Below are 27,269 nucleotides of genomic sequence, written 5' to 3'. Positions count from 1 at the left end.
GAAACTGATTGCAGGGATATAACTAAAGACAGGACAAACTAACAAAAACATAAAAACAACTGCGGAGCACGCCACGGAGGCAGCCATCAGCGTCGGCGCCATCGCGAAATGCTGTTGCATTGCTCACATCCGACTAATAATCGGATACTGGTGATAATTGAGATGACTCCCCATTTAAATGAACAAAGTGGTAGCGATTGGACAGGTAGGATCTAGACCATCTTAAAGCCTGCCCTTGAATACCTGTATAGTTTTGTAATCGATCTATGAGTATGTCATGATCTATAGTGTCGAACGCAGCACTAAGATCAAGTAAAACTAGCAATGAGATGCAGCCTTGGTCTGACACAAGAAGCAAGTCATTTGTAATTTTAACAAGTGCAGTTTCTGTGCTATGGTGGGGCCTGAAACCTGACTGAAATTCCTCATAGAGATCATTTTTTTGCAGGAAGGAGCACAACTGAGCAGACACAACTTTTTCAAAAATTTTAGACATTTTAGAAAAATGTTTAGACAGGGTGTGGCACATTCCAAGTGCCACACCCTGGTACACAGCTTCAGCTGGTGGGCGAAACCACGTGAGGGGGTGGTGTGTACACTGCACCACTAGGTGGATGAACTGCATTGTGCAGTCCTTTTACCAGGGCGGAGGAGTTCCATAGCGGAATCAACGGCCAAGTGTAGAGGAGTAAACCTTATAAATCAGGAGTGGGGCCCCGAAGGTGGACTGATGCGGCAGATAGCCACCTAAGAGGCTCAATATTGACATTGCTGCATTGCAAGAGACCAGACTTCCATCATTTGTTAGCATCAAAGAACAGGACTACACATTCTTCTAGAAGGGAAAACAACCAGAGGAACAGAGATTGCATGGCGTTGGTTTTGCAATCAAAAACTCTTTACTGAAGTCAGTTGAGTTCCCTTCCAAAGGTACATCTAGAATAGTCTCTTTTCGCCTCCAAATCTTTACAGGTCCAATAAACATCTTGAGCATTTACACTCCCACAGCGTGCTCCATTTTGGTATTGGCAACCTAAAGAAAAATGGGCAGAGGCTGTTAGAGCTATGCTCATATTACGATCTATGCATTACCAACACATTTTTCTCTACCAAGCCCCAGCATAGGGTATCTTGTGGCGCTTTTCCACTGCATGGTACGGTAAACTCTGCTGATCATGGATTGGCCGGAGAGAATCGTCACTACCTGCGTCACTGAACTTGCGACACAAACACAACAGAACCGCTAGATTTAAATCAGCACAGGCAGCGAAGGATCGAATGCAACTGTTTTGAACAAGCGTACCTTTTTTAACAACCAAAAAGTGGCTGTTTCATCGTCTGTTGAGGAAGTACAGACGTTCCTCTCGTTGATAGCAGAGGAGCGAATCCAGCGAGAGCGTGATGGGGCTACGCGGAATTAAAACATTTTTCTACATCAAGTTTTATGAATAAAGGGTGACCACTGATTAATGAAATTGAAGTTATTGACTTGAGTATTTGTTTTACAAAGTATTGACTGCCATAGTTTAATGCTGGGTTTATATTTATGGTACGTAACATAAACATTCCAAAGTGTTGAGTGTCAAAGAATTTATAATTCTGTTGCATATACAATTAGACTTTCCTCGATTCCCTTTGCTGAATATTTTGAGTGTCTAAATTATATATGCCTGATGTGAGCAGGTTATCGATTTAATTTGTAGACAGACAAAATGGAAGACAACAGTCGAGCAAATGGTAGTGCAAGCAAGTCAAAAGTCAGTTCCTGATAAGGATTAAAACACTTCTACAGGAATGCAACAGGTTAGATCAAGATCAAGTTCTCGAAATAGAAATCGTACAGAGAAGGGCCTAGAGATGCATAAACAGGAGGCAAGGAAGCATGAGAAAGCCTTTAATAAAGCTTATGACTCCTGGAAGCAGACAACTAAGGATGTTCGGTCTAAACTGCAGGCTTTATGCACATGTAAAGAGTTTAAACAGATTTTAAAGGACATTCAAACTAGACAAGATGTAGTCACCCAGCATTATGCTCCCTTACTGCGCAATCATACCACAACTCCAGAGATTGTTAAAAGAGTAGATGTTTGTGCCACACTGACTGCAGAAATTTGTGATTTGGTGAGCAAACGAATAGAAACTGTTGATGAGGTTCATAAGAAAGAAGTCGTGAAAGAGCGAGTAAAGCAGATATTAAATAAAGATGAGTATGAATCTGTCTTTGGCTGCACCAATACAGAGACTATCATCTCAGAATCATCACAGACTTTAGAAAACCTATCAACGACATCAAAGACTTCCTCCAAAGCTTCCAGTAAGAGAGCCGACGCAGAAGCAGAGCTCGCAGCCAAAGTTGAGCGTGCGAAGGCTATGCAAGAAATTTATAATCAGCAAGCCTGATTACTTAAGATGGAGAATGACTGGAAGCTGAGACTGCAGAGTTTCGGGAGTGACATCTGCATATAAATGCGGCATTCACTCGAAACTGCAATTATAATAATAATAACCACAACAAAGGACGGGGCAAAAATCTGTCAAAATACATGTGCATTAAGGGCTACAACACCTTCACTTATTTCAGAAGCACCCTCTGTGATTTGATTCTGGAACAGGCCCAGCCTGTATCTGGAGAAATTATATTTTTATGAATTTTTTATATGTATGTTTGATACATCAGAACATCAAGCTACATGTTTTTGAACAGTGGTTCTCAACCAATAGGAGCCTCTGCAAACATAAGGGGGATATAAGTCTTAGAATTATTTAAATTTAGTGCGACACTAGAAACCACCACATTGCCCAACTGATAAGCAGTGCTATTTTTGTTGCATATGATATGAGAAACATCAAACAGTAGCCTATGCAAAGTGAAACAAAACTGTAACTAAACCGCACTTTGCAGTACAGATTGTTTATCAGCTCAGAACAAAAAAAGACACTTTTGTGGTCTTTGCACCTGATCATGTATTTCCTGTTTTTGGCCCAAGTGTTTAAGTGGGGGTGAAGACTACAGGTGTGTGTAGAACTTTTCATTACTCGATGAGACACACTTGTAGTATTGTAAAAATCCAAGTGTTAACAGAGCTTTATTTTGATTTTCAGTACTTTGCAATTTAAAATAAACATCTAAATGTCTCTTCAGTAGTCCCTGTAAAAGATGACACATTTTAATATTTGCAATCCTTTTAATTAAGTGATAAAAAGCACTTGCAAATGTACAAAATAAACATACTCGTCTTTGCACCAATAAAATGTGCAACACTTTATGTTTTACTACCAAATGATATGTAATGTCTAATTGACCTATTGGTAAGCCCCTCCCCTCGAACGCAGATGAGCCAATGGCAGTTGAGAATCAGTTGCACAGGGACTGGGACTCAGACATCTTTAGGTTTCAGCGCCATAGAGAAACATTGGAAGATCCGAAGCTCTCATCGGTTTGATGGTGTTTATGCTACAAAAATGGTAAAACAAAGTGCCTGGGGTACTTGTAACACTGATTCCAGGTATCCTGAGAGGATGGAGTCACTTCTGCGGCAGACTAGTGCATGATTGTTCATCTGTGGTATGCAGCAGGTTCACATGGTGTATTAATCCAGTGATGTCAAGTCAAGTCACCTTTATTTGTATAGGGCTTTATACAATACTGATTGTGTCAAAGCAGCTTTACAGTGTCAAACAGGAAAATAGTTTGCCAATAATGCATGAAGACAATAAAAAGAGTCATTTTCCGTTTTGCTGTGGACCCTGGACCTTACATTACACTTCCCATTGATAAGAGGTAAGGGCTGTATTTAATCATGACAGCTACAGATGGGGAATAAAGTGTTTATATAAGGTTTATCGGTTCATTAAAGGCGAAATAACACAACAAGGGCTGTAGAGGTCATCTGGATATGGTTTCAGCTCTCTTCCAATAGTGTCTGTGCAATCAGTCAAGCGTCCCCAACTAAGCAAACCAAAGATGACAGTGGCAAGTAACCAAAACTCCATCGGTGACAGAAATGGAGAAAAAACCAGAAGAGAAACCAGGCTCAGTCGGGGAACCAGTTCTCTGCTGGCCAGACGAAACCAGTGTAGGGTCAAAAATGATCAAAGACTTCTGCTTTCCTGTCCCAAGCCTATCTTCAGTAGCAAAAGGGCCATTTGGAATTCGTGAAGGCACAGAGGTGCTGATTGTGATCAAGGCCTGCAGGCCAACGTGTGTATACATCGGGGGTCTGCTAATTGTCACACCTTTTGCACAATGGGTGAAGCTGTAATCTGCTGATTGGTCAGTTTGAATGTCTCACATTTGGTTTTTAGTCACATGGTCGAGGAAGGGATAAAAGAAGATTGTAACTGTTGCTCTGGCTCTCTTTTCTTTGCTGTCTCTTTCTTGGATGGCGATCTCTCTTCGCTGGTGGCCTGCTCTCTCTCCCTCTCTTTCTCTCTCTTTTTCTCTCTTATATCGCCCAGCCCTAATGTGTATGCCAGGTTAAAGAAATGGGTTTTTAATCTAGATTTAAACTGACAGAGTGTGTCTGCCTCCCGAACAATGCTGGGTAGATTGTTCCAGAGTCTGGGTGCTAAATAGGAAAAGGATCTGCCGCCTGCAGTTGATTTTGTTATTCTAGGTATTATCAAATGGCCAGAGTTTTGAGATTGCAGCGGACGTGAAGGACTATAATGCGATATGAGCTCGTATTATATTGAGGAGCTAATCCATTCAGGGCTTTATAAGTAATTAGCAATATTTTAAAATGTATTTGTTGTTTCAGAGTGCAGTGTTGACAGAACCAGGCTAATATGGTCGTACTTCCTGGTTCTAGTAAGAAGTCTAGCTGCTGCATTTTGGACCAGCTGGAGTTTAAGTGCGCAGACCATCCACCCAATAAAGCATTACTATAATCTAACTCTCTCTCTTTCTCAGGTAACATTTTACATACATGCTGGGTACATTTAACTGTTTATGTTTTACCATCCTTCATATATTTTGTAACCAATTCAAGTGTAACCATAATGAAATAATGTTATCAAACCAGTTCAATTATAAATTATGTCCTAACTAGTCTCAATTCAACATTAACATTAAAGTGCTACCTATTGCAATACAATTTAGTCACATAATAGCAATGCTCTCCCACATATTTGGCTATTTTAACTGCACTTATTTCCGTTGTTGGTATAAGTAGTAGTGGGTGGTAACAGACAAGAAATTTACATTATTATACCATCGTGCTGATAACATTTCTTTCATTGTTCGGCAATCCTACAGCCTGAACCACTGTAGGGAAACCACCCTTATACCAGCATGGCGTGGTTTAATTCCAGGCTGCAACACAGGTGCAGAGGACTTGTCTGGTTCCCATGGTCTTGTGACGATGGTCATCGAGGTGATGAGGTCTTCATAGGGGATCTGTCTCTGGGGCGCATCTAGTTGACATGGTCTCCGCTGACATTCAGGGTGAAATGGGAATTATTCAATTAATCTATACGATGTTTAATAGGGAGCCAGTGCAGTGTTGACAGAACCGGGCTAATATGGTCATACTTCCTGGTTCTAGTAAGAACTCTAGCTGCTGCATTTTGGACCAGCTGGAGTTTAAGTGCGCAGACCATCCACCCAATAAAGCATTACTATAATCTAACTCTGAAGTCATGAACGCATGAATTAACATTTCTGCATTTGACATTGAGAGCATAGGTTGTAATTTAGATATATTTTTATGATGGAAAAATGCAGTTTTACAAATGCTAGAAACATGGTTTTCAAAGGAAAGATTGCTATTGTGGCGATATGGTAAAGGAAAAATTTCAACAATCTCGATGTAGCAGACTACACCACCCTGTTACCAGGGAACTAACAATTACCCACAAAGGAGCACACAGGTTCACTGGTGCAAAGAGGGCCCAAGACGTGGATATCAAAAATGCAAAACTTTATTTAGTGCAATCTGTAATAAAAACTAAAAGACTGCATGACATGAACACTACACACACTTGCGTACAATAAACAGGAGGGCAAGGTTTACCAGAGGCAGGCAAGACAGCAACTGAGCCTATATCACAAATCGTATCACTAGATGTACAAATCTCACCACACACACAGGCACGCAGTGAAATCAACCACAGCACACAACACTCAGTGACAAAGGACCCTCCACCGCATAAAGAACAGGCTAACTGCCCGTCCTGGACCTCAGCTCCTGTAACAAAAATCTGAATTCAAATAACACTTTGAATATCACAAAACAAATTCCATAACAATAACACAAAATATACTCAATAACGAAACAAAAGAGAGTGGAAGACCACAGACAAAGGAATAACCACTCTCAATAAACAGTTCAAAACAATAAATAAAACAAAAAATAAGTAATCAAAATAAACAAAACTTCCAAACTTGAATTAAACAAAACGAACACATAAATAAGGCGATTAAGTGAGACTAACCTTCACTTATCACAATATCAAATAAATACAATTAGAACAAAAATTATAACTTACACAAATGCAGTTGTAATAAAAAAAACAAAACCAACCACACACACACACACACACACACACACACACACACACACAAGGCGGATGCAAGCCGTACGAACTCCAGCCAAAGCGACGCGCACACACACGAACAAGACAGGCTCCAAACGTAGCGCAGGCCCAGACGATATAGTGCGGACAAGACAGCAGCATCCGAATGTTGCCCCACAAGTTTAAATTTAAAATGTCAATTACTCCTAAAAATAAAAACATGAAACGATTACACTATGAACTATATAAAAAAAACAATACACATCAGAAAACGTAGTTCACATACCTTCTGTTTACGGCCACAGCATTTGATCTAACAAAGCGATCACGCAACAACAAGAAGCATCGCCATGCCACAACACAGGACTGCAAGAGGGAAAACATTAAAACACACCAGCTACTCAATGCGCGATAACCAAGCTACCCTGATTTCACTTACCTTGATATTGTACTACAATTATGAATCATCATGAATCCACGCAGATAACGAGCAGTGACCAATCGATGAATAAACTATGGGAAGTCCGCCATAAAAGGCAGCAGCCGCTAGCCAACCACCAAGTCCAACTTCACAGGAGCAAAGGAAACATTCGCCAACCGGAAGGGACGGTCCTCGGACAGAACGTCACCAACGGTACCCAGGCACCCAGCAATGCCGTAACGTTCCACTTTTACACGTTCCGGGAGGGCATATCATTGGGTGAACCATACAAGGGGCGTGGCGACTAATAAGTGATATCATACCCACTTCTCGACCCACTACAATCTATCCCCTCCCTCTTGGATCATCGCCCCAACGATCCAAAATGAGGCCACAATTCCTTAATCCCAAGGCCTAAAAAGGCCTACCACCTACTAGCCGGGGGAGGTGGTGTGGATTCGAATGCCGGCCTGCAGTTACACGTCCAGTCCTACGCAACACTGGCTCATCAACACTAACCAGGCCTTCAAATAAGGGTACCTGTGACACAAGAAGCTCCCCCCCTGAAGCATTCACAGGGGCAGATTCAGTCACATCCGCTGACTGCTCTGCGGACTACCTGCTATTTCACGTACCCCTACCCTCAACTCCGGTTCAACAGCAACTTGGTTCCGCTTTTGCAATATAGCCAGCATATCTACTTCATCCTCCACCTCCTCTGCCAACAAGGGTGCCTCCACTACTGTATCACACAATGGAGCAGCATGGTCAACAGCCCTAATTTCCGTAGGGACTCGGCTCTTTAACAGTGAACGGTGTACATTCTTTACCTTCATTAGGTCATCTACAGGCGCAATGGAATACACCACACCACCTTCCTTGGGAGCTCTCACCACTTTATAGACCACTGGGCTCCACAGGTCCTGGATTTTATGGCGGCCTCTTACCCCATAATCACGAAGGTACACCAGCTGACCCTCCACCAGTGGTAGATCTTTAAGCTGTGGATCATGTAGAGCCTTACGCCTGTCTGCCATGACCTGCAACCGTTCACGTGCACCTGCAAAGGCTACCTGTAACCTAGTTTGATGCTCCAGGACCCAATCATGAACACTTCCCTCTCTAGGCTGCAGGTCTCTTCCCAACAGGAAGTCAACTGGCAAACGCGGCTCCTGGCCAAACAACAAAAAGTGTGGCGATTCCCCGGTAGCCTGATGAGGGGTCGTGTTATAATTGAACAGTACCTGCGGAAGACAGGCTACCCAGTCTCGCTTCCTAGATGCTGGTAAAGTATGCAACAAATTATATAAAGTGCGATTAAACCGTTCGTACTGACCGTTGCCAGCCGGGTGGTAAGGAGTAGTGCGGGACTTTTTCACGCCATACAAATCACATAATTGGTGAATTAACAGGGACTCAAAATTCCTACCCTGGTCAGAATGTAGACGGGCAGGAACCCCAAATTTATAAAAACCATTCTGACAACAGGGCCTGGGACACATTTTCAGCTCGCTGGTCCCTTGTTGGAATGGCTAGGGTATACTTACTAAAAACATCGGTCATCACTAGGATGTTTTCGAGTTGGTGGGCTCCAGCACTGTAAAGTCGACTGCCAATATGTCATTTGGCCGAGATGCCAGCAGACGCCCCATAAAACCCTGGGCAAGTGGCTGATTATCCTTGGCCGCCTGACATCGATCACACTCTTGGCACCAACGAGCCACATCTGCTGACAATCCCGGCCAATAACTCCTCTGTCTCACCAATTCAGTAGTGCGCTCTACTCCTTGATGTCCATGCTGCTCATGTAATTGCTGCAACACTACTGGCTTCAAGGTCGCTGGCAGTACTAACTGCAACAGCTCCTCTTTGCCATTAGGACAACAAACCCGGCGGTAAAGCAGACCATCTTGCTCTAGCAAACGATCCCACTGGCGAAGCAGCACCAAACCTGGCCTAGACATTTGCTGCCGTTCATCAGGCTTTGGACGAATACCGTGTCTCCAAAATCGCAACACTTCCTGAATAACAGGGTCATCGGCCTGCAGTGAGCCTAACTAACGACTCCGGGACTGCAGTGCCTGGAACCACCTCATCCAGCACACTAGGCTCTGGAGAGTCCTGTCGTGACAATGCATCGGCATTCTTATTACTCTTACCGGAGCGATACTTTATATCAAAGTCAAAGGCAGCTAGTTGGGCCGTCCAACGCTGTTCTGTGGCACCAAGCTTTGCAGATGTCAAGTGGCTAAGGGGGTTATTATCAGTGAATACCATACACTTGCTACCCAACAGATATTCACGAAATTTCTCGGTCATGGCCCACTTGAGCGCAACAAACTCCAACTTCATGGAACTATAGTTGGACATGTTGCGCTCAGAGGGCCTAAGACTACGACTGGCGTATGCAATAGGTCTTACCTTCCCTCCTTGTTCCTGGGAAAGGACTGCCCCCAACCCTTGATGGCTAGCGTCCACCTCCAGAATAAAAGGTTTAGAAAAATCTGCATACGCCAGTACTGGGGTGCTGGTAAGCTTTTCCTTTAGCCCCTCAAAGCTCTCCTGACATCGCCCATCCCAGGCTCCAACGAAGCTCCTACCTGCCTTCCTACCCTTCACAACACCAAATTCTCCTACCAGCTTATGTAAAGGAGCAACTAACTTCGCAAACCCCTCTACAAACCGCCGGTAGTAGCTGGCAAATCCCAAAAAGGATCGCAGCTCTGTGGCATTAGAGGGACGGGGCCACTGACTAACAGCATCAATCTTACTGGGATCTGTTGCTACACCCCCAGAAGAGATAATGTGACCCAAATACTTTACCTCTTGCTGGAGAAAAGAACACTTCTCCAACTTGGCCTTCTACCCCTCCCGTTCAAGATGACCTAAAACAACCCCCAACCTCTCCAAATGTTGCGCAACAGAGGTGGAGAACACCACAATATCATCTAAATATAAGAGTAAAGACTGACACTGCTGGTCTCTGAATAGCCGCGCCATGAGTCGCTGGAAGGTATAGGGAGCATTGCACAAACCAAACGGCATTCGATTAAATTCGAATAGGCCAAATGGGGTGCAAAAAGCGGTCTTCGGCTTATCCCCCTCCATGACAGGGACCTTATTATACCCACTAGCTAAATCCAAGGTTGAAAACCAACAGGCCCCTGTCAATGCATCCAGCGACTCTTCAATACGGGGCAAAGGGAATGTGTCCCGTCTGGTCTTATCATTCAACTGACGGTAGTCCACGCACATGCGTAGGCTACCGTCTTTCTTTTTGACCAGCACAATCGGAGACGCATATGGGCTACAACTTTCCCTAATTACCTGAGACTCTATAACAGTTGATTAATGTGGGCCCTCACAACCTCGTACTCTGACGGAGGTATGCGGCGGTGTCGCTGCCGCACAGGAATATCGTCTAGCAACGGGATTTTGTGGGAGATGAGGTTTGTACATCCCAAGTCACCATCCCCCTCAGCAAACACTGTACGATACTTCATGAGTAAAGCTCTAACCCTACCTTGCTCAGTTTCTGACAATGCAGTCAGGTCCACTGCTGCAATCTGTTCAGACACGGTGGAACCGGCTGCTTGAATGGCTTGGAAACTAGCAATTACTGTGTCAGGTCTAACTTCAGTGACTCCTGCTGGTGGACTAACTACATGTACCCTAACCAGGGTGCCTAATACCCTACGCGGAAAAAGCAGGACATCAAAAGTGCCCACATTAACCACCGGCACATAAACGGTGCCTCTCACAACCCTCAGCAAAGCAGGGGAGGCCACTAAATTCTCAGGTAACCCAGACTTAGTAGGCTCAAACAGCACGGTACCACCTGCCATCTGTTCTGCGCAAGTTGCTGCAACAAACTTGATAGTACCCCCGGGAACTCGACATGCCAGAGGACCGCGCACCTTTACTCCAGTCGTGCGCTTGAAACATTGATCACCACCTTGATGGCAATACTGTAAAGCTTGAAAAACTGGACGTGGCGCATCGGCAACCGGAGGAAAACTAAACAAAGCAGGGCCATGCTGGCCAAAGAGCTCCTGGTAGCATCTCCCGAGTACATTCATCCCCAGCACACCTGGAGCAGAAGAGCGCACACCACCAGGAGGGTCCCTGACCACCAACACCCCGCACCGCGGCACTACTCTCCCACAGAGCTCCACATCTAACTCCATATAGTCCATATATGGGATAGAGAGCCCGTTTGCAGCCCTTAGCTGCAACCATGAACATGACCTCAATCGGTCTTGACCCCACGGCTCGAAATGCTGAACAAAGCAGCTCTCTGTAATGGTTGACACCATTGAACCGGTATCAGTCAAACAGGGAACTAACACGCCGCCGATTAAAACATCGAGATGCGGGCACGAAGACATTACATTTAACATTGAACTGGACTGATTATGAACATTGGAGCCGGTCGTTACCCCAGCCGAGCTGTGGCTCCTCAGCACGTCGGGAACTAGTTTTCCGACACACTATCAGCACGTCGCTGCCTACCCTCTAGTTACTGGGTCAGCACCAGGACATCAAGGCGATTGAGACAAAACACGTTCCCCCTCACAGTCCCTTGCAAAATGACCAGGTTTTTGACAACGCCTGCAAATAACAGGCCCACCACGAAAAGACTGGGTACGTGGACGAGATTAAGGAGCCTGTAATCACGAAACACTCTGAGTGAGCTGATTCAGCTGCTCCTGTTGCAACTTCAGCATTTCTTTAAGCTCCCCTATCTCAGACTTAACAGGAGAACTACGATTTCCTAATTGTGCACCTCCTCGTACTTCATATTGGAAGCCCTGCACTAAGGGAACGGACAGACTCCTACCTCTAGCTCCGCCCGGCATTCCTTCCTGCTCCCATCGAATGGCTTCGCTACGCACTTCGAGAAATGTGGTGTTGGGCTGACGGCGAACTAATTGTTTAAATTCACGACGAAGAGAACTATCGAACACATACTCTACAAATTGATCCCTCAACAAAGTCTCTGCATTTGGCATGGCATTCGGTGATTTCTGCCTAACCTTCTCTAGGAGGGCTAGCAGGGCGAGGGAAAACTCCAACAAAGTCTCCCCCTCCTGCTGCCTCCTAGAGAAAAAAGCTTCTTGTAGGGCAACACAGGACTGGGAACACCCATATACTGTAAATCTTGCAAAATAAGAAAATTTTTCTCTGGGTCACTGCGCTCAGCAACAGGGCGATAACGAATCTCTTCTCGTGCTTCGCCACCCAGATGATCAAAAAGAAAAAATGCTTGTTCTGTCACAGACAAATGGCGAATACGTATGCAGGCTTTTGCTTCCTCCATCCATTCGTTTATACCAACTCCTGACCTGCCATTAAATATCGGGCATTTACGGTCTCTTGGGATAAACACAAATCTTTCAGTTGATGTAGCACCGGCACCCACTGGAGAACCCACAGCAGACCTGACAGGTTCCCCAGAGGGGCCAGCGGTTAGACTGGATGGGAAAGCACGACCCTGCTCTTGACGCAACCTCTCATTATCGACCCTCAACTGGGCAACAAGATCCCTCAGTTCTTGTAGCTCTTCTTCCATTATAAAGACAATAAAACTTACCACAATTACCTCAGTACAAACCAATGAAATGGGTAAAGAAAGAAAAGCTGCCAATTGTCCCAACTCTGATAAAGCCACGACACTGCTGCCTTGTCCCCTGCACCAAAAAGAAGAGAAGAAAAAAAAACCAACAAAACAAAAAAAGACACCCTACGGACCATACACCAAATACATGCAATACACAAAGAATAATTATCCACGTCTTGGCCCAGACACGATCCTGCCGAATACGCCAGAATGTGGCGATATGGTAAAGGGAAAATTTCAACAATCTCGATGTAGCAGACTACGCCACCCTGTTACCAGGGAACTAACAATTACCCACAAAGGAGCACACAGGTTCACTAGTGCAAAGAGGGCCCAAGACGTGGATATCAAAAATGCAAAACTTTATTTAGTGCAATCAGTAATAAAAACTAAAAGACTGCATGACATGAACACTACACACACTTGTGTACAATAAACAGGAGGGCAAGGTTTACCAGAGGCAGGCAAGACAGCAACTGAGCCTAAGGCTCCTATATCACAAATCGTATCACCAGATGTACAAATCTCACCACACACACAGGCATGCAGTGAAATCAACCACAGCACACAACACTCAGTGACAAAGGACCCTCCACCGTATAAAGAACTGGCTAACTGCCCGCCCTGGACCTCAGCTCCTGTAACAAAAATCAGAATTCAAATAACACTTTGAATATCACAAAACAAATTCCATAACAATAACACAAAATATACTCAATAACGAAACAAAAGAGAGTGGAAGACCACAGACAAAGGAATAACCACTCTCAATAAACAGTTCAAAACAATAAATAAAACAAAAAATAAGTAATCAAAATAAACAAAACTTCCAAACTTGAATTAAACAAAACGAACACATAAATAAGGCGATTAAGTGAGACTAACCTTCACTTATCACAATATCAAATAAATACAATTAGAATAAAAATTATAACTTACACAAACGCAGTTGTAATAAAAAAAAACGAAACCAACAAAATATAAACTACAATCAAAATGCACACATACACACACGCACACACACAAGGCGGATGCAAGCCGTACGAACTCCAGCCAAAGCGACGCGCACACATACGAACAAGACAGGCTCCAAACGTAGCGCAGGCCCAGACGATATAGTGCGGACAAGACAGCAGCATCTGAATGTTGCCCCACCAGTTTAAATTTAAAATGTCAATTACTCCTAAAAATAAAAACATGAAACGATTACACTATGAACTATATAAAAAAAAACAATACACATCAGAAAACGTAGTTCACATACCTTCGGTTTACAGCCACAGCATTTGATCTAACAAAGCGATCACGCAACAACAAGAGGCATCGCCACGCCACAGCACAGGACTGCAGGGGGGAAAACATTAAAACACACCAGCTACTCAATGCACGATAACCAAGCTACCCTGATTTCACTTACCTTGATATTGTACTACAATTATGAATCCATCATGAATCCACGCAGATAACGAGCAGTGACCAATCGATGAATAAACTACGGGAAGTCCGCTATAAAAGGCAGCAGCCGCTAGCCAACCACCACGTCCAACTTCACAGGAGCAAAGGAAACATTCGCCAACCAGAAGGGACGGTCCTCGGACAGAACGACACAAACGGTACCCAGGCACCCAGCAATGCCGTAACATTCCACTTTTACACGTTCCGGGAGGGCATATCATTGGGTGAACCATACAAGGGGCGTGGCAACTAATAAGTGATATCATACCCACTTCTTAACCCACTACACTATCAAATAGCACACCTAGGTTCCTAACTGATGACGAAGAAATAACAGAGCAGCCATCAAGTGTTAGACAGTGTTTTAGGTTATTACATGCAGAGGTTTTTGGTCTAATAATTAAAACCTCTGTTTTTTCAGAATTTAGCAGTAGGAAATTACTAGTCATCCAGTTTTTTATATCAACTATGCATTCCATTAGTTTTGCGAATTTGTATGTTTCATTGGGTCGCAAAGAAATATAGAGCTTAGTATCATCAGCATAACAGTGAAAGATAACATATCTCCCAAGGGTAACATGTAAAGTGTGAAAAGCAACAGTCCTAGTACTGAGCCTTGTGGTACTCCATACTGTACTTGTGATCGATATGATACCTCATCATTCACTGCTACGAATTAATGACGGTCAGATAAGTAAGATTTGAACCATGACAATGCAATTCCACTAATGCCAATATAATTTTGTAGTCTACTCAAAAGAATGTTGTGGTTGATAGTGTCAAACGCGGCACTAAGATCCAGAAGCACTAATAGAGAAATACAGCCACGATCTGATGATAAGAACAGGTCATTTGTAACTCTGATGAGAGCAGTCTCAGTACTATGATACGGTCTAAATTCTGACTGGAAATTCTCACAGATACCATTTCTCTCTAAGAAGGAACATAGCTTAGAGGATACTGCCTTTTCTAGTATTTTTGACAGAAAAAGGAGATTTGATAATTAACTAATTCTCTAGGATCAAGTTGTGTTTTTTAAATGAGAGGCTTAATAACAGCCAATTTGAAGGTTTTGGGGACATATCCTAATGACATTGACAAATTAATAATATTCAGAAGAGGATCTAGGACTTCTGGAAGCACCTCTTTTAGTAGCTTAGATGGAATAGGGTCTAACATACATGTTGTAGGTTTTGATGATTTGACAAGTTTATACAATTCTTCCTGTCCTATAGCAGAGAACGAGTGGAATTGTTCCTCAGGGGATCTACAGTGCACTATCTGATGCGATACTGTGGTTGACGGCTGCATGGTTAGAATTTTATCTCTAATAGTATTGATCTTGGAGTAAAGAAGTTCATAAAGTCATTACTGCTGTGCTGTTGGGAAATGTCTGCGTCTGTTGATGCTTTATTTTTTGTTAATTTAGTCACTGTCCCGCCAAGCAATACGAAATACCTCTAGTTTTGTTTTCTTCCAGCTGTGCTCCATTCTCCGGGCTGCTCTCTTTAAGGCGCAAGTGTGCTCGTTATACCACGGTGTCGGACTGTTTACTTAATCTTCTTTAAGCGTAAAGGAGCAACCTTATCTAAAGTGCTAGAAAAGAGAGAGAGTCAATAGTTTCTCTTACACCATCAAGTATTTCTGAGCTATTAGATATGCTGAGGAATTGAGACAAGTCAGGAAAATTATTTACAAAACAGTCTTTTGTTGTAGAAGTGATGGTTGTACCATATTTGTAACAAGGAGTTGAGTTTGCAGCTTTAGCTATATGGAGTATGCTAGATAATGATCCGAGATATCATCACTCTGCTGCAGAATTTCAATGCCATTAACATCAATTCCATGTGACAGTATTAAATCTAAAGTATGATTAAGAAAATGAGTAGGCCCTGAAACGTGTTGTCTAACCCCAATGGAATTCAGAATGTCTATAAATGCTGATCCCAATGCATCTTTTTCATTATCTACATGGATATTAAAATCACCAACAATTAAGATTTTATCTGCAGTCAGCACTAACTCGGATAGAAAATCAGCAAATTCTTTGATAAAGTCTGTATGGTGCCCTGGTGGCCTGTATACGGTAGCCAGTGCAAACGTCACAGGGGATTTATCATTAACACTTGTTTTTCTGGATAATGTTATATGAAGCACCATTACTTCAAATGAATTATACTTGAAACCAGACCTCTGAGAAATACTGAAAATATTACAATAAATTGTAGCAACAGCTCCCTCTATACCTTTTGGATGCACCCCATGTTTATAACAGTAATCTTGGCGGATAGACTCATTTAAAATAATGTAATCATCCTGTTTTAGTCAGGTTTTTGTCAAACAAAGCACATCTAAGTTATGATCTGTTATCATATAATTTACAAAAAGTGCTTTTGTAGAAAGGGATCTAATATTCATTTAGCCAAGCTTTATCATTTGTTTATCTGTATTATATCTGTTTTTTTAATTTGTTGACCAATTAAATTGTTACCCTTAAATTGTTTGGGACGTGTTTTGTATTTGCTTGTTCGAGGAACAGACACAGTCTCTATAGTATGATATCCAGGTGAACGAGTCTCTATGTGTTGAGAATTAACTGACATCTGTGACGTGAGGCGGCTAGCAGACGGCCGGTTTAGTCAGTCTGTCTGGTATATGTTAGTCTCAGCCTCAGACGTCACGCCCACAGACAGTTGGCTGAACGTCTGATGCATACGGCACACAAAATTGGAAACACTTCAGGAGTTTCGAAGTCGTCACTGGGTTGGTTGAATTACGCAGGATTTCTGGGAGACGTGTGTGTTGCGTTCTTTAAAGTTCCGCCTGGAAACAAATATGCTGTGACGCCAAACCCACTCATGTTAGAACAAAGCCGTCGTGTTTACAACTGTGACAATGAGCACTTATCAGGATCAACTAAACACTGAATTTTCAAAAGTACGTGAAATATTTAAAGTTCATGGCATAGAATCTTTAAAATACGTACAAGAGTTTTACACACCGGTATGTTATTGTGGGGACATTTCCATGACTCTAAACATGATGCGGCACAAAATGAAACATGATTGGTTGCTTTATCTGTCAGTCATATGGCCTCTTGGGCGGTCCTTAGCCATCCCCAAAGTTCCCAGACCTTCTGCCGTCAGTCTGAAGGTCTGGCTACACAAGACTACGTATATGTGGGCGCAGTACCCTGGTTCCCTAAGGATTCAACCCCAGTCCCAATGAAGACGAAAACGTTCATTTTCTGGTTGTCATAGTCTCATTATCAATCATGCTAACGTACAAACCTAAATTGCTAACTGTTCTCACGTCATGTACGGTGTACATAAACGAAGGTGTACACTAGCCTCTCCATATTAAACTGGTTAAATGTAAATTTATTTAATCTTACTCTGCGGTACATGAACAGTGTTGATCCTGGATGTTTTCATCGGTTTTCTTCTCCCTCTTGCATTGTGATCTGTAAACACTCACTTCCAAATTAATCTTGTTACCCACCATATTTATTTTAAAATCTTTTATATATCCCTCCATGCCATATTTAAGTCCCACTTCAATGCTCCTCAATGAGAGGTGGTCCTTCTGTGTCCAAAATTTATCAAAAACCGGAAGGGAGAGCCCTGTCCGATGCTGAATAAGCAATGAGATTCGAAGCGTCGGATGGAGGGCTCACACTGTGACCGAAGGGAGCGAGATACTTCCAGCTGCAGAACCACAGAACCCTTACATCACAGCAGTCTCAGGATAGCAGCGACAGGCCAGCAGCGTCAAGCCGGAAGTGGGCGGAGCAAAAGTTATCTTACTAAGCATAGCACCACGTAGTGTTTTGGATCACCTATATCTACGTTGATGTCAAGTCAGCATTTTATTATAACGATTTAATCAGATGATAGATAGATGATGTACATAGACAAAACGAAGCTTGAGGATTTGAACATTTGATTTAATTTTTTTTTTACAATTATTTTTCCATTATACACATTATCATACATAAGTAACAAAAGATAAAAAATAAAATAAAACTAAAGAAAATAAAACAAACAAATGTTAAAGCAAAGCAGGCACACATTTAACAATAATGATCAAAATTGACAAAAGAAAACTAAAATAAATCAAAACTCGAGAAACATGCAATTTATTTTGAGGCCCCTTTTGTCCATGCACTCATTGAGAAAAATGTACATATTCTCCTTAAATTGGAATTGGAAAACAAAAGGTTCTTTGGCCAGTTGCTGGTCGTCAGCCATTTTGGCCTGTGAAAGCTGAAGAAGAGCTTCCTCTTTCAGTTGGGGGAACCTCAGCTCTTTCACCAATCTTCTGAAGACACAGAGGTTTTTCTGCAACCATCCAACTGCAGTGTGGAGGTCTTTTGTTATCCTTGGCTCCTGAATGAGGTGTACAAACAAATGGAATGAAGTATTGGAAATACCTTTAATAATACTGTGCATTCAATAACACATAATACTAAAAAGTCATGAGCTTTAGTCAGGATGTAGCAAGCATTATCAAGTTTTGATTTTTATTTTTTTTCTCTCTCTCTCCTCAAGTGTCCCTATTTGAGATATAAAAAAAACATACCCTGCTGCAGATTTCAATCTCCTGCTCTTCCGGCACTAGCACGCAGTGAGGACATGTCTCCTGCGAAAAAATTATGGTAATTTGTAGTCTGCTGGACAGAGAAAAACGTAAGCGAGAAAAAGATACCTTTCAACAGCAAAAATTTCCAAGAGAATGAGGCACCACCATTTTAGTATTAGAGTAAAATCAAACTGGCATATAAGGAAAAGCAAATATTAATATATCATCAAATTGAATTAAGTCCCAATGATCTTTTTAAACAACAACTTGCAGCTGTGAAATCAAAGGGCATCTCAAGGACCATGTACAGAGCATACTGAAAAAACAATTTAATACAGAGGTCAAGGAAATCACTTTTGTTTATCCATTCAAATTACATTATGTGTCGATTAATTAATATAATTAATCGCAAACTACATTTGGCTGTGAAAATACCCCCAAAAGAAAGAAATATTTTATTTGATTCAACAAAAAAATTTATTACACGTTTAGGCTGCAATGGTCTAACATAAACTATTCAACATAAAAAAAGATAATTTGAGAAACATATCAGTTTTTTTTTCATTCATACAATGGAAGTCATTGGTAACCAAAACAGCTTTCTTACCAACAGTCTTAAAAATACCTTCTTTTATGTTCCACAAAAGAAAGTAAGTCATTCAGGTTTGAGTAAATGATGACATAATTTAATTTTTTGGGGTGAACTATCCCCTTAAAGTGTTTTTTCCCTTTTTTTAAAAAATGAAATAATACTCTAAATAAGAATCTAAAACTGCCAGCAGGTGGCGGTAAATGTCCTTATGAGTCATTCATTCATTCGATTCGTTCAAACGGCTGATTCATTCAGGAATTCAGTAAACGGCTCACTTTATGAATGGGCCTTTGAATCATTGGTTCACCCGATTCGTTCAAAACACGGATTCATTCAAAAAACTAAACACCTGTAAAATCACATTTGGGACAAACAGCACTCGTGTGATTGCTCTCGTTGCTCGTGTGATATAGCTTATATAAATTTTCCTCACCATCAACCTGAAGATCCAACAGTCAACGGAGCCAGCCAACTGTTGTGGAACATTCTAAAATAATAGAATATTATTCAGTTACTCCTGGAATAAGAATATGACAACGCATCATTTGTATTAGTAGCTTTGTTTTATAAAAGCCTTATAAATCTCACCTTGTTTTTGATCAGCTACCGCATCTATCTATCATCTGATTAAATCATTATAAAAAAAAATGCTGACTTGACATCAACGTAGACTAAAACTTTGAAATGATCCAAAACACTATGTGGCGCTATATGCTTAGTAAGATAACTTTTGCTCCGCCCACTTCCGGCTTGACGCTGCTGGCCTGAGACTGCTGTGATGTAAGGGTTCTGCAGCTGGGGATTGTTGAAGGGAGCGGCGGCTCACTGCAATGGAAGGGAGAACCCCCGTTCTCTGCTGGATAGGCAATGAGACTCGAAACGATGGATGGAGGGCTCATACTGCAACCGAAGGGAGCGGCGGCTCACTGCATTGGAAGGGAGAGCCCCGACCACCGCTGAATAAGCGACACGATTCGAAAACGTTAGATGGAGGGCCCACACTGCAACCGACTGGAGCTGCGGCTCACTGCATCGAAAGGGAGAGCCCCCCATTTGCCGCTGGGCGATGGGAATTCCAAGCTCAGAAAACTTTTTGAACTGTAAGGATATGCGCAGCTGGGATTGCGTCGGGAGGCAGGATGATTAGAAAGTCATTGAGCAGGTGAATAAGTAGGGGAATTGCATAATTATTCGACAAATTGAAAAAACTGCTTCTGGTAACGTGTCAAAAAAATCTTGGAGCTGCTTTGCATCCAAAAGTTAAGCATACAGTGAAATAGAATTTCCAGATGGATAGGCATGGCTTTGAAAGCTGAGGCGATGGGGACATTCTAAAACACTTAACGTGAAAAACGCTTAACGTGGTTTAACGTACCTAAACACCGACCAGGGAAACCCAAATTTCTGTCAAACCTTACTTGTAATAAACACTAACTACTGTCAAAAGAATGAGCCCTTATTCCACAGATAAAGTGAATAATATCACGTTAAGCATTTCTCCCCCATAGAAGTCCATTATAAGGAAACAGCTTAACGTGGTTTAACGTACCTTAACAACGACCGGGGAAAACCACATTTCTGTCAAATGTTACTTATAATAAACACGTTCTGCTGTCAAAAGAACGAGCTCTTCTTATTCAGCGTATAACGGGAATAATATCACGTTAAGCGTTCTCCCCCATTGAAGTCCATTATAAGGAAACAGCTTAACGTGGACGCATCGACGAACTGAGAACATTGTAATTTTGTTCAGTTTAATTTTGTAATAAGCATGAAAGTAAAGACAGGTACACGTTTCTCCTGTCTCAGCTCATTATCTCTAATGATCACACCCTCGCGCAGAGCGCTATTCATATGGTAATGATCTATGCGAGCCATGCGAAACAGGGTCAATGCCCCCCAAACAATGGGACAACAAAGTGTTCATTGTCAAGTTTATTGATTTGTCTGCGCTTTTGGATCATAACACGTTAAGCTGTTTCCTTATAATGGATTTCTATGGGGGGAGAACGCTTAACGTGATATTATTCACTTTATACGCTGAATAAGAGCTCGTTCTTTTGACAGTAGCAAGTGTTTATTATAAGTAAAATTTGACAGAAATGTGGTTGTCCCCAGTCGTTGTTAAGGTACGTTAAACCACGTTAAGCTGTTTCCTTATAATGGACTTCTATGGGGGAGAAAACGCTTAACGTGATATTATTCACTTTATCTGTGGAGTAAGGGCTCATTATTTTGACAGTAGTTAGTGTTTATTACAAGTAAGGTTTGACAAAAATTTGGGTTTCCCTGGTCGTTGTTTACGACCGTTAAGCCACGTTAAGCGTTTTTCACGTTAAGCGTTTTAGAATGTCCCAGGCGATGTCGACTTTGGCCAGCCAAGTGCCATGACCCACGATTTTTATCATATTGATCACATGATCAATGTCCTGCTATTTGAGAGAAAATTCATAGAGAGGAATCAAAGTGTTTATGCTTAAAAACGGGGAGATATGCAGAGCTGACAGATCGATTAAGGTGTTTCTTACCCAAGAATTTTCCAATGGGCTAAATGCGGAAAACTGAGAAGGCGGGAACATCAAAAGGGCTGATCATGAATCTTCGTTTAGTTCTATGGGGGGAAGGCTGAACAGCTTTTTTTTTTTTTTTTTTTTTTAAGAGAAACGGCTATGCGATGCAGGTTTGTTATATGCATTTTATTTATTTACGTGCGTATAAGTTACATCACGCGAACATGCGTGGAGCATCTCAAGCTCCATCTCTGCATGTTGTTGTGAGTTTGGGTTTATTATAACGTTCATCTGGGAACGCAACGTAGATTTTGTAGAACGCAACATCCATTTCAGCAGATCTGTAAGGCAAATAATTTATAAACCTACGCAAACATGGGAGAATAGATCAATATCTTCATAAACTATGCTAACTGTTCATTTCAAAATAAAAGTTCAAACGCTCACTCTGGGTTTACATGTTTTTGACAAAGAAATTACAGTTACTGTAGGATTTCTGTCGTAAAGAAATGGCCAAATATTAAAAATTTAGTGAACATTTGAATTAAATGTTGTTTAGCCAATATTAAACAAGGATTAGATCGCGCAGGCCTTTGATATAATGCATAATGTACATTACTTAAAATTGTTTATAATACATTAAGTATTTTAAGTTTTGTTTAACAAAACCATATTGTTACTTGCTTTTGATACTTTATTTGAGCCAATTATTATTGCCTCATTGCTATTATATATGCATTTAAGGTAATTTTAAAGGATTGATTAGGTCTATTTTTATTACCATAAAAATAAATTAAAATGATCTTATTACTTGATTAATCATCAGAATAATCGACCAATGACTCAGTTACCAAAATAATCGTTAGTGATGGCCCAAGATGAGAGGTCTATGTCCGCACCTGCCAGGATCTGTGCTCGGATGTTGTGAGCCACTGGGGGTGGCTTCAAGGCGACAATATTTGGTGGAACAGGCAGAGGTGTTGCTGTGAAAAGAGAATATTGTGATTTTGAGTGCGAAAGAGAAGTGTAAGGGAGAGGAGCGGGGGCCGTGATTGTCGGCGGAGGCCGCCTCATGCTTAAATCGGGCTCTGGAGCTTGAGGAGGAAGACAGAGAAGCATCAGAGGAAAATGGAGGAAAAGAATGGAATGTGAGGGCCTGTGTTGCAAGCGGAGGCAGCCTCACACATGCTTCAGCTGCTGTAGCTGTAGGCCACGGGAAGGAGATGGGGTTTGTGGCATTCGGAGGAAAATGCTGGAAAGCCTGAGTAGCCTGCATTGCTAGCGGAGGCAGCCTCACGCTAGCGTCTGCTACAGGAGCTGGAGGCCACTGAAAAGTAAAAGGGTTAGAAATAGTGTGAGGAAAAGACTGAGATGTGAGGGCCTGTGTTGCAAGTGGAGGCAGCCGGCCCTTGTGCTTGCTTCAGCTGCTGTAGCTGTAGGCCGCAGGAAAGGGGAGGGGTTAGTGACGATCGGCGGAAAATGCTGAAATGCCTGTGTAGCCTGCAGTGATGCCAACTTAGTAATTTTGTTGTTAGATTTAGCAACTTCTCAGACTACCCTAGCAACTTGTTTATCAAAAAAACACCTAGCAAAAAAAGTGATAAAAATGATAGAAATGCATGCATTTTTCTCTTAACCACACAAAAGAAGGTATTGAAACAGCTAGCCAGCCAAGCAGCACATCAGCTGGTAGAGACTTGGAGAGAGGGGCTTAGCAGTAAGCACATCACATGTGAATTAAGTTGCTAGTTGCGCTTGTTCAATAATAATTATGATACACCTTAGTTGTTAGTTTGTACCTATAATTGTTAATCATTTAGGCACACTGCTGATCTTATCTCGAAAATCGATCTTATCTATCTTATCTATCCATCTATCAGAATGAAATGTGTAATTAAAAATAGAGGTAAAATGCTGGTGAAAATTAATATGGAAAATTTGAGTAATTTTAGTGTGTGTATTCTACGCAGTTTTGCGTCATGGTTACATAATGGCATCAACATCCAATGATGACACAAAGTCATTTACCAGCTTTTAGCAACAAACGACCTGCCTTTAGTGACTTTACCTAAAAATTACTTGGCAACACCTGCGCCGCCAGCGGAAGCAGCCTCGCGCCAGCATCTGCTACAGGAGCTGGAGGGCCGGCTGCATATGGCGCTGTGGCCGAAAGAGCCGCGGTGAAAGCTGAGCCGAGGCAGGAAGTGAGTGAGGCCTTGCTGCAGTGAGATCTGAGGCGCGGACCAGGCTCGTTGAAGGCCTGCCGCTGCGACTGAACGCTCGAGGAGAGCCGGGGCCTTGCAATCGTTGCTAGATCTATTGGCCACCTTGGGGGCTGGAGTGGATTTAGGAGTGAGGATGGCTGATTTGCAGTGTGACGAAAAGATAATATGTGCATCGGAATTGATCAGCGTTTGCCTCCGGCTTAAAAACTGTCCACTTTCCAAACGGAGGAATTGTTGGCACGGCCGAATGATAGGAGGATGCCTGGGAAGAAGTTGGAAGTCTTGCCGGTGGAGGCGAGGTTAGGCCTCGGCATTGTGTAGAGTGTGTGGCTGGTCAAGCAAAGCCGCGGCCGCAATGAAGCCTGGGGCTCGGCGGGAGATGGTCCTCACTGCAGAACACAAGATCCAGGGAGCGTGGTTGGATCCAGATCCAACTCCTCCCACCTTACATATACCTAAACCTACCCATCTCCACCCCTAAACCTACCAATCTCCACTCCCTAGATGTGGATCCAACCAAGCCCCCTGGATCTTGTGTTCTGCAGTGAGGGGCTACTGCTCGGCAGCGGTGTCTGGCAGAGAAGGAGTGATCCTGGGGCCGGCAGATTGCGGCGGAGGATCGGAAAAAATCCCCAGTATAGGTCTCGTCGTTGGACGGGAAAAGTTATAATGGCAAAAGGAGCGAACCGAATGCCAGAAAACTGTCGTGGGACAGAGGTAAGTTGGCTGTATAGTTATATGTATTGTGCTAGTTAAGATGATTAACTAACAAGCTTCACCTGTGCCGAATTGATTGATTATCTGATTGTGCTCCTCCCATACCTTGTTAATAAAACTTCATAATGATAAAAATATAGTTGTAAAAATTGCTCTAAATTTAAAAGAATAGCAGAGTCTACATCACAACTATATAACGGCACAGAAGGATGATATTGTTGGAATCACTTTCAGAAGGTTTTTCTTTCCAGATGATGAACGATAAAACACTGACAGTCAATCGGAATCCATCCTGTTTTAAAGAGATCAAGCATTTAAAGCGGAAGATGACAAAACTACAACGCCCGCTTGTAAGAGACAGAATGTTATTGTGTGTTGGTACGGACACTAAAATAGTTATTGTTATAGTTATTGTTCTTGGTGTGAATGGGCCTTAAAAGGATAGTTGATTCTTAAATGAAAATTCTGTCATTAATTCCTCACCCTCATGTCGTTCCAAACACATAAGACCTTCCTTCATCTTCGGAACATAAATTAAGATATTTTTTATGAAATCCGAGAGCTTTCAGACCCTGCATAGACAGCAACACAACTACCATGTTTAAGGCCCAGAAGGGTAGTAAGGACATTGTTAAAATAGTCCATGTGACATCAGTGATTCAACTGTAAAAAAAAAAAATAATTTTAAAAAACTATTTGAAGCGTAATTTAATTTTTTAATTTTTTCACGTCTCATCAGAGAAAGCATTGACGCGCTATCGCACACAAGGGACCGTCTGACAATTCCACCGACTGGGTTAAAATGTCCAATGTATTGTAAATTGTAAAGCTCATATTGCTCATAGTGATTTACTATAGGTGAGATTTTGCTAATACCTCTTCATATCTGTGTAGCACACGTGTCAAATAATATTACATTTGTTACTAATATTAACCATAGGCCAGTAGGTTCGACTATGGAGGTGTAATGAAGACAACACTGGTTAAATAAAGAAAATATTTTTATTAAAACAAACTATTATAGAATTTGTTGATTTTTGAAAAGAGAAATAAAATGCTAAATCAACAATTTGTCACAATTTTTGTTCAGTAGCAACACAGAGTATTATGACTTTTCAATTCAATTCAATTGACGGTAAGTGAATTTAGGGCATTTAGGGGTTTCACGATCTTAGAATAATTTTGGATAAATCGCAGATAATATCCCGCGAATCCCAAAAATGACCTTAACTCTCTCAGGTTTTTTGGTTTTGGCCAGGTCTTGAGGGCACTTAGCTTTTCAGGATCAGTCTGGACACCGGCCTCTGATAATATATGACCTAAATACCGGACAGAAGTTTGGAAGAATTTGCACTTTTCTGGGGACAGTTTCAACCATAGTCTCTCAGCCTCATCAGTACTTTTAAGAGTCGCTCCTCAGGAGTCCGGGAGAACACAATCAAATTATCAAGAAACACCAAGACCTCGGTAAGATGCAGATCTTCCATGCACTTTTCCATTAATCATTGAAAAGCACTTGGTGCGTTTGTGATACCTTGAGGCATCCTGTTGAACTCCCAAAACCCTAATGGGCATGAGAAAGCGGTCTTGTACTTGTCAGATTCTTCCATTTCTATCTGGTAATAACCAGATTTCAAGTCCAGGACTGAGAACCATCGTGAACCTGATAAAGCGGAAAATGACTCTTCTAGGTTGGGCAAAGCATAAGAATCTTTCACAGTTCATAAATTCAGCTTTCTGTAATCCACGCATAGTCTTACGTCACCGTTTTTCTTGTGTACGACTACGATCGGGGATGCAAAAGGAGACTCAGACTCTCGGATTACTCCAGACTGTTTTAACTCTTGCAAGTGCTGTCGAACAGCCGCCAGATCATGAGGGTGAATAGGACGTGCTCTTTGTTTAAACGGCGTTTCGCCGGTGAGATTTATGCGATGTTTGACTTTGGAAGTTCGACCAAAATCAAGGTCGTGTTGAGCAAACACATCAGACATGCCAATAAGTTTCTTACTGATCCTATCTTTCCATTCTTGGGACAATGGGGAGTCTCCAAAGTCAAAGGTAATCACTGACTTGGAACTGCACCGACTGCTAGGCACAGAACCCGTCTCACATTCTCGGGGAAGGAGACTTTCAATGGCGTGCACTTCAGCAATGACAGCACTGGGCTGCAAGACTACATCACGATTGGATTCATTCCGTAGCTGGATGGTCCACTTTTGCTGAGGAACGGATGCCACTCGGCACGGCTCAGTACGGCACGGCTCGGGTCGGTACGGTTTGCGTTTCCACTGCAGTTTAGTATCGCTTTAGAGTGGGCGGGATTATTCACATGTCGTTAGTTGCGCCACCTATATGGCCGCGACTTCTGAAAAACTTTTTCATTCCGCGACGCCCCATCAAGCTCTTGCTGGATCCGCTCCTCTGCTATCAACAAGAGGAGCGTCTGTACTTCCTCAACAGACAACAAAACAGCCACTTTTTGGTTGTTAAAAAAAAAGTGCGCTCGTTCAAAACAGTTGTGTTCGATCCTTCGCTGGCTGTGCGGATTTAAATCTAGCGGTTCTGTTGTGTTTGTGTCTCAAGTTCAAGGTAGTGACGATTCTCTCCGGCCAATCCGTGATCAGCAGAG

General features: G+C 42.3%; 1 long non-coding RNA gene across 1 annotated transcript in view; it reads right to left on the bottom strand.

Moving 5' to 3' along the window:
- Window positions 1-18,078: 18,078 nt before the first annotated feature.
- LOC107705955 (uncharacterized) overlaps window positions 18,079-27,269 on the bottom strand; it is a 15,832-nt gene continuing 6,641 nt past the window's right edge. Inside the window, exons 3-4 of the long non-coding RNA XR_001636114.1 lie at window positions 18,594-18,653; window positions 18,079-18,400 (exon numbers count right to left, since the gene is read on the bottom strand). This is a non-coding gene — a long non-coding RNA (uncharacterized LOC107705955). The remainder of the gene's footprint in view (window positions 18,401-18,593; window positions 18,654-27,269) is intronic.

This window comes from Sinocyclocheilus rhinocerous, unplaced genomic scaffold (assembly GCF_001515625.1).
Source record: "Sinocyclocheilus rhinocerous isolate Xijiao unplaced genomic scaffold, SAMN03320098_v1.1 scaffold1045, whole genome shotgun sequence".
Taxonomy (NCBI): domain Eukaryota; kingdom Metazoa; phylum Chordata; class Actinopteri; order Cypriniformes; family Cyprinidae; genus Sinocyclocheilus; species Sinocyclocheilus rhinocerous.
The sequence above is the reverse complement of the archived record's forward strand: the minus strand, read 5'-3'. Positions and strand labels throughout refer to the sequence as shown.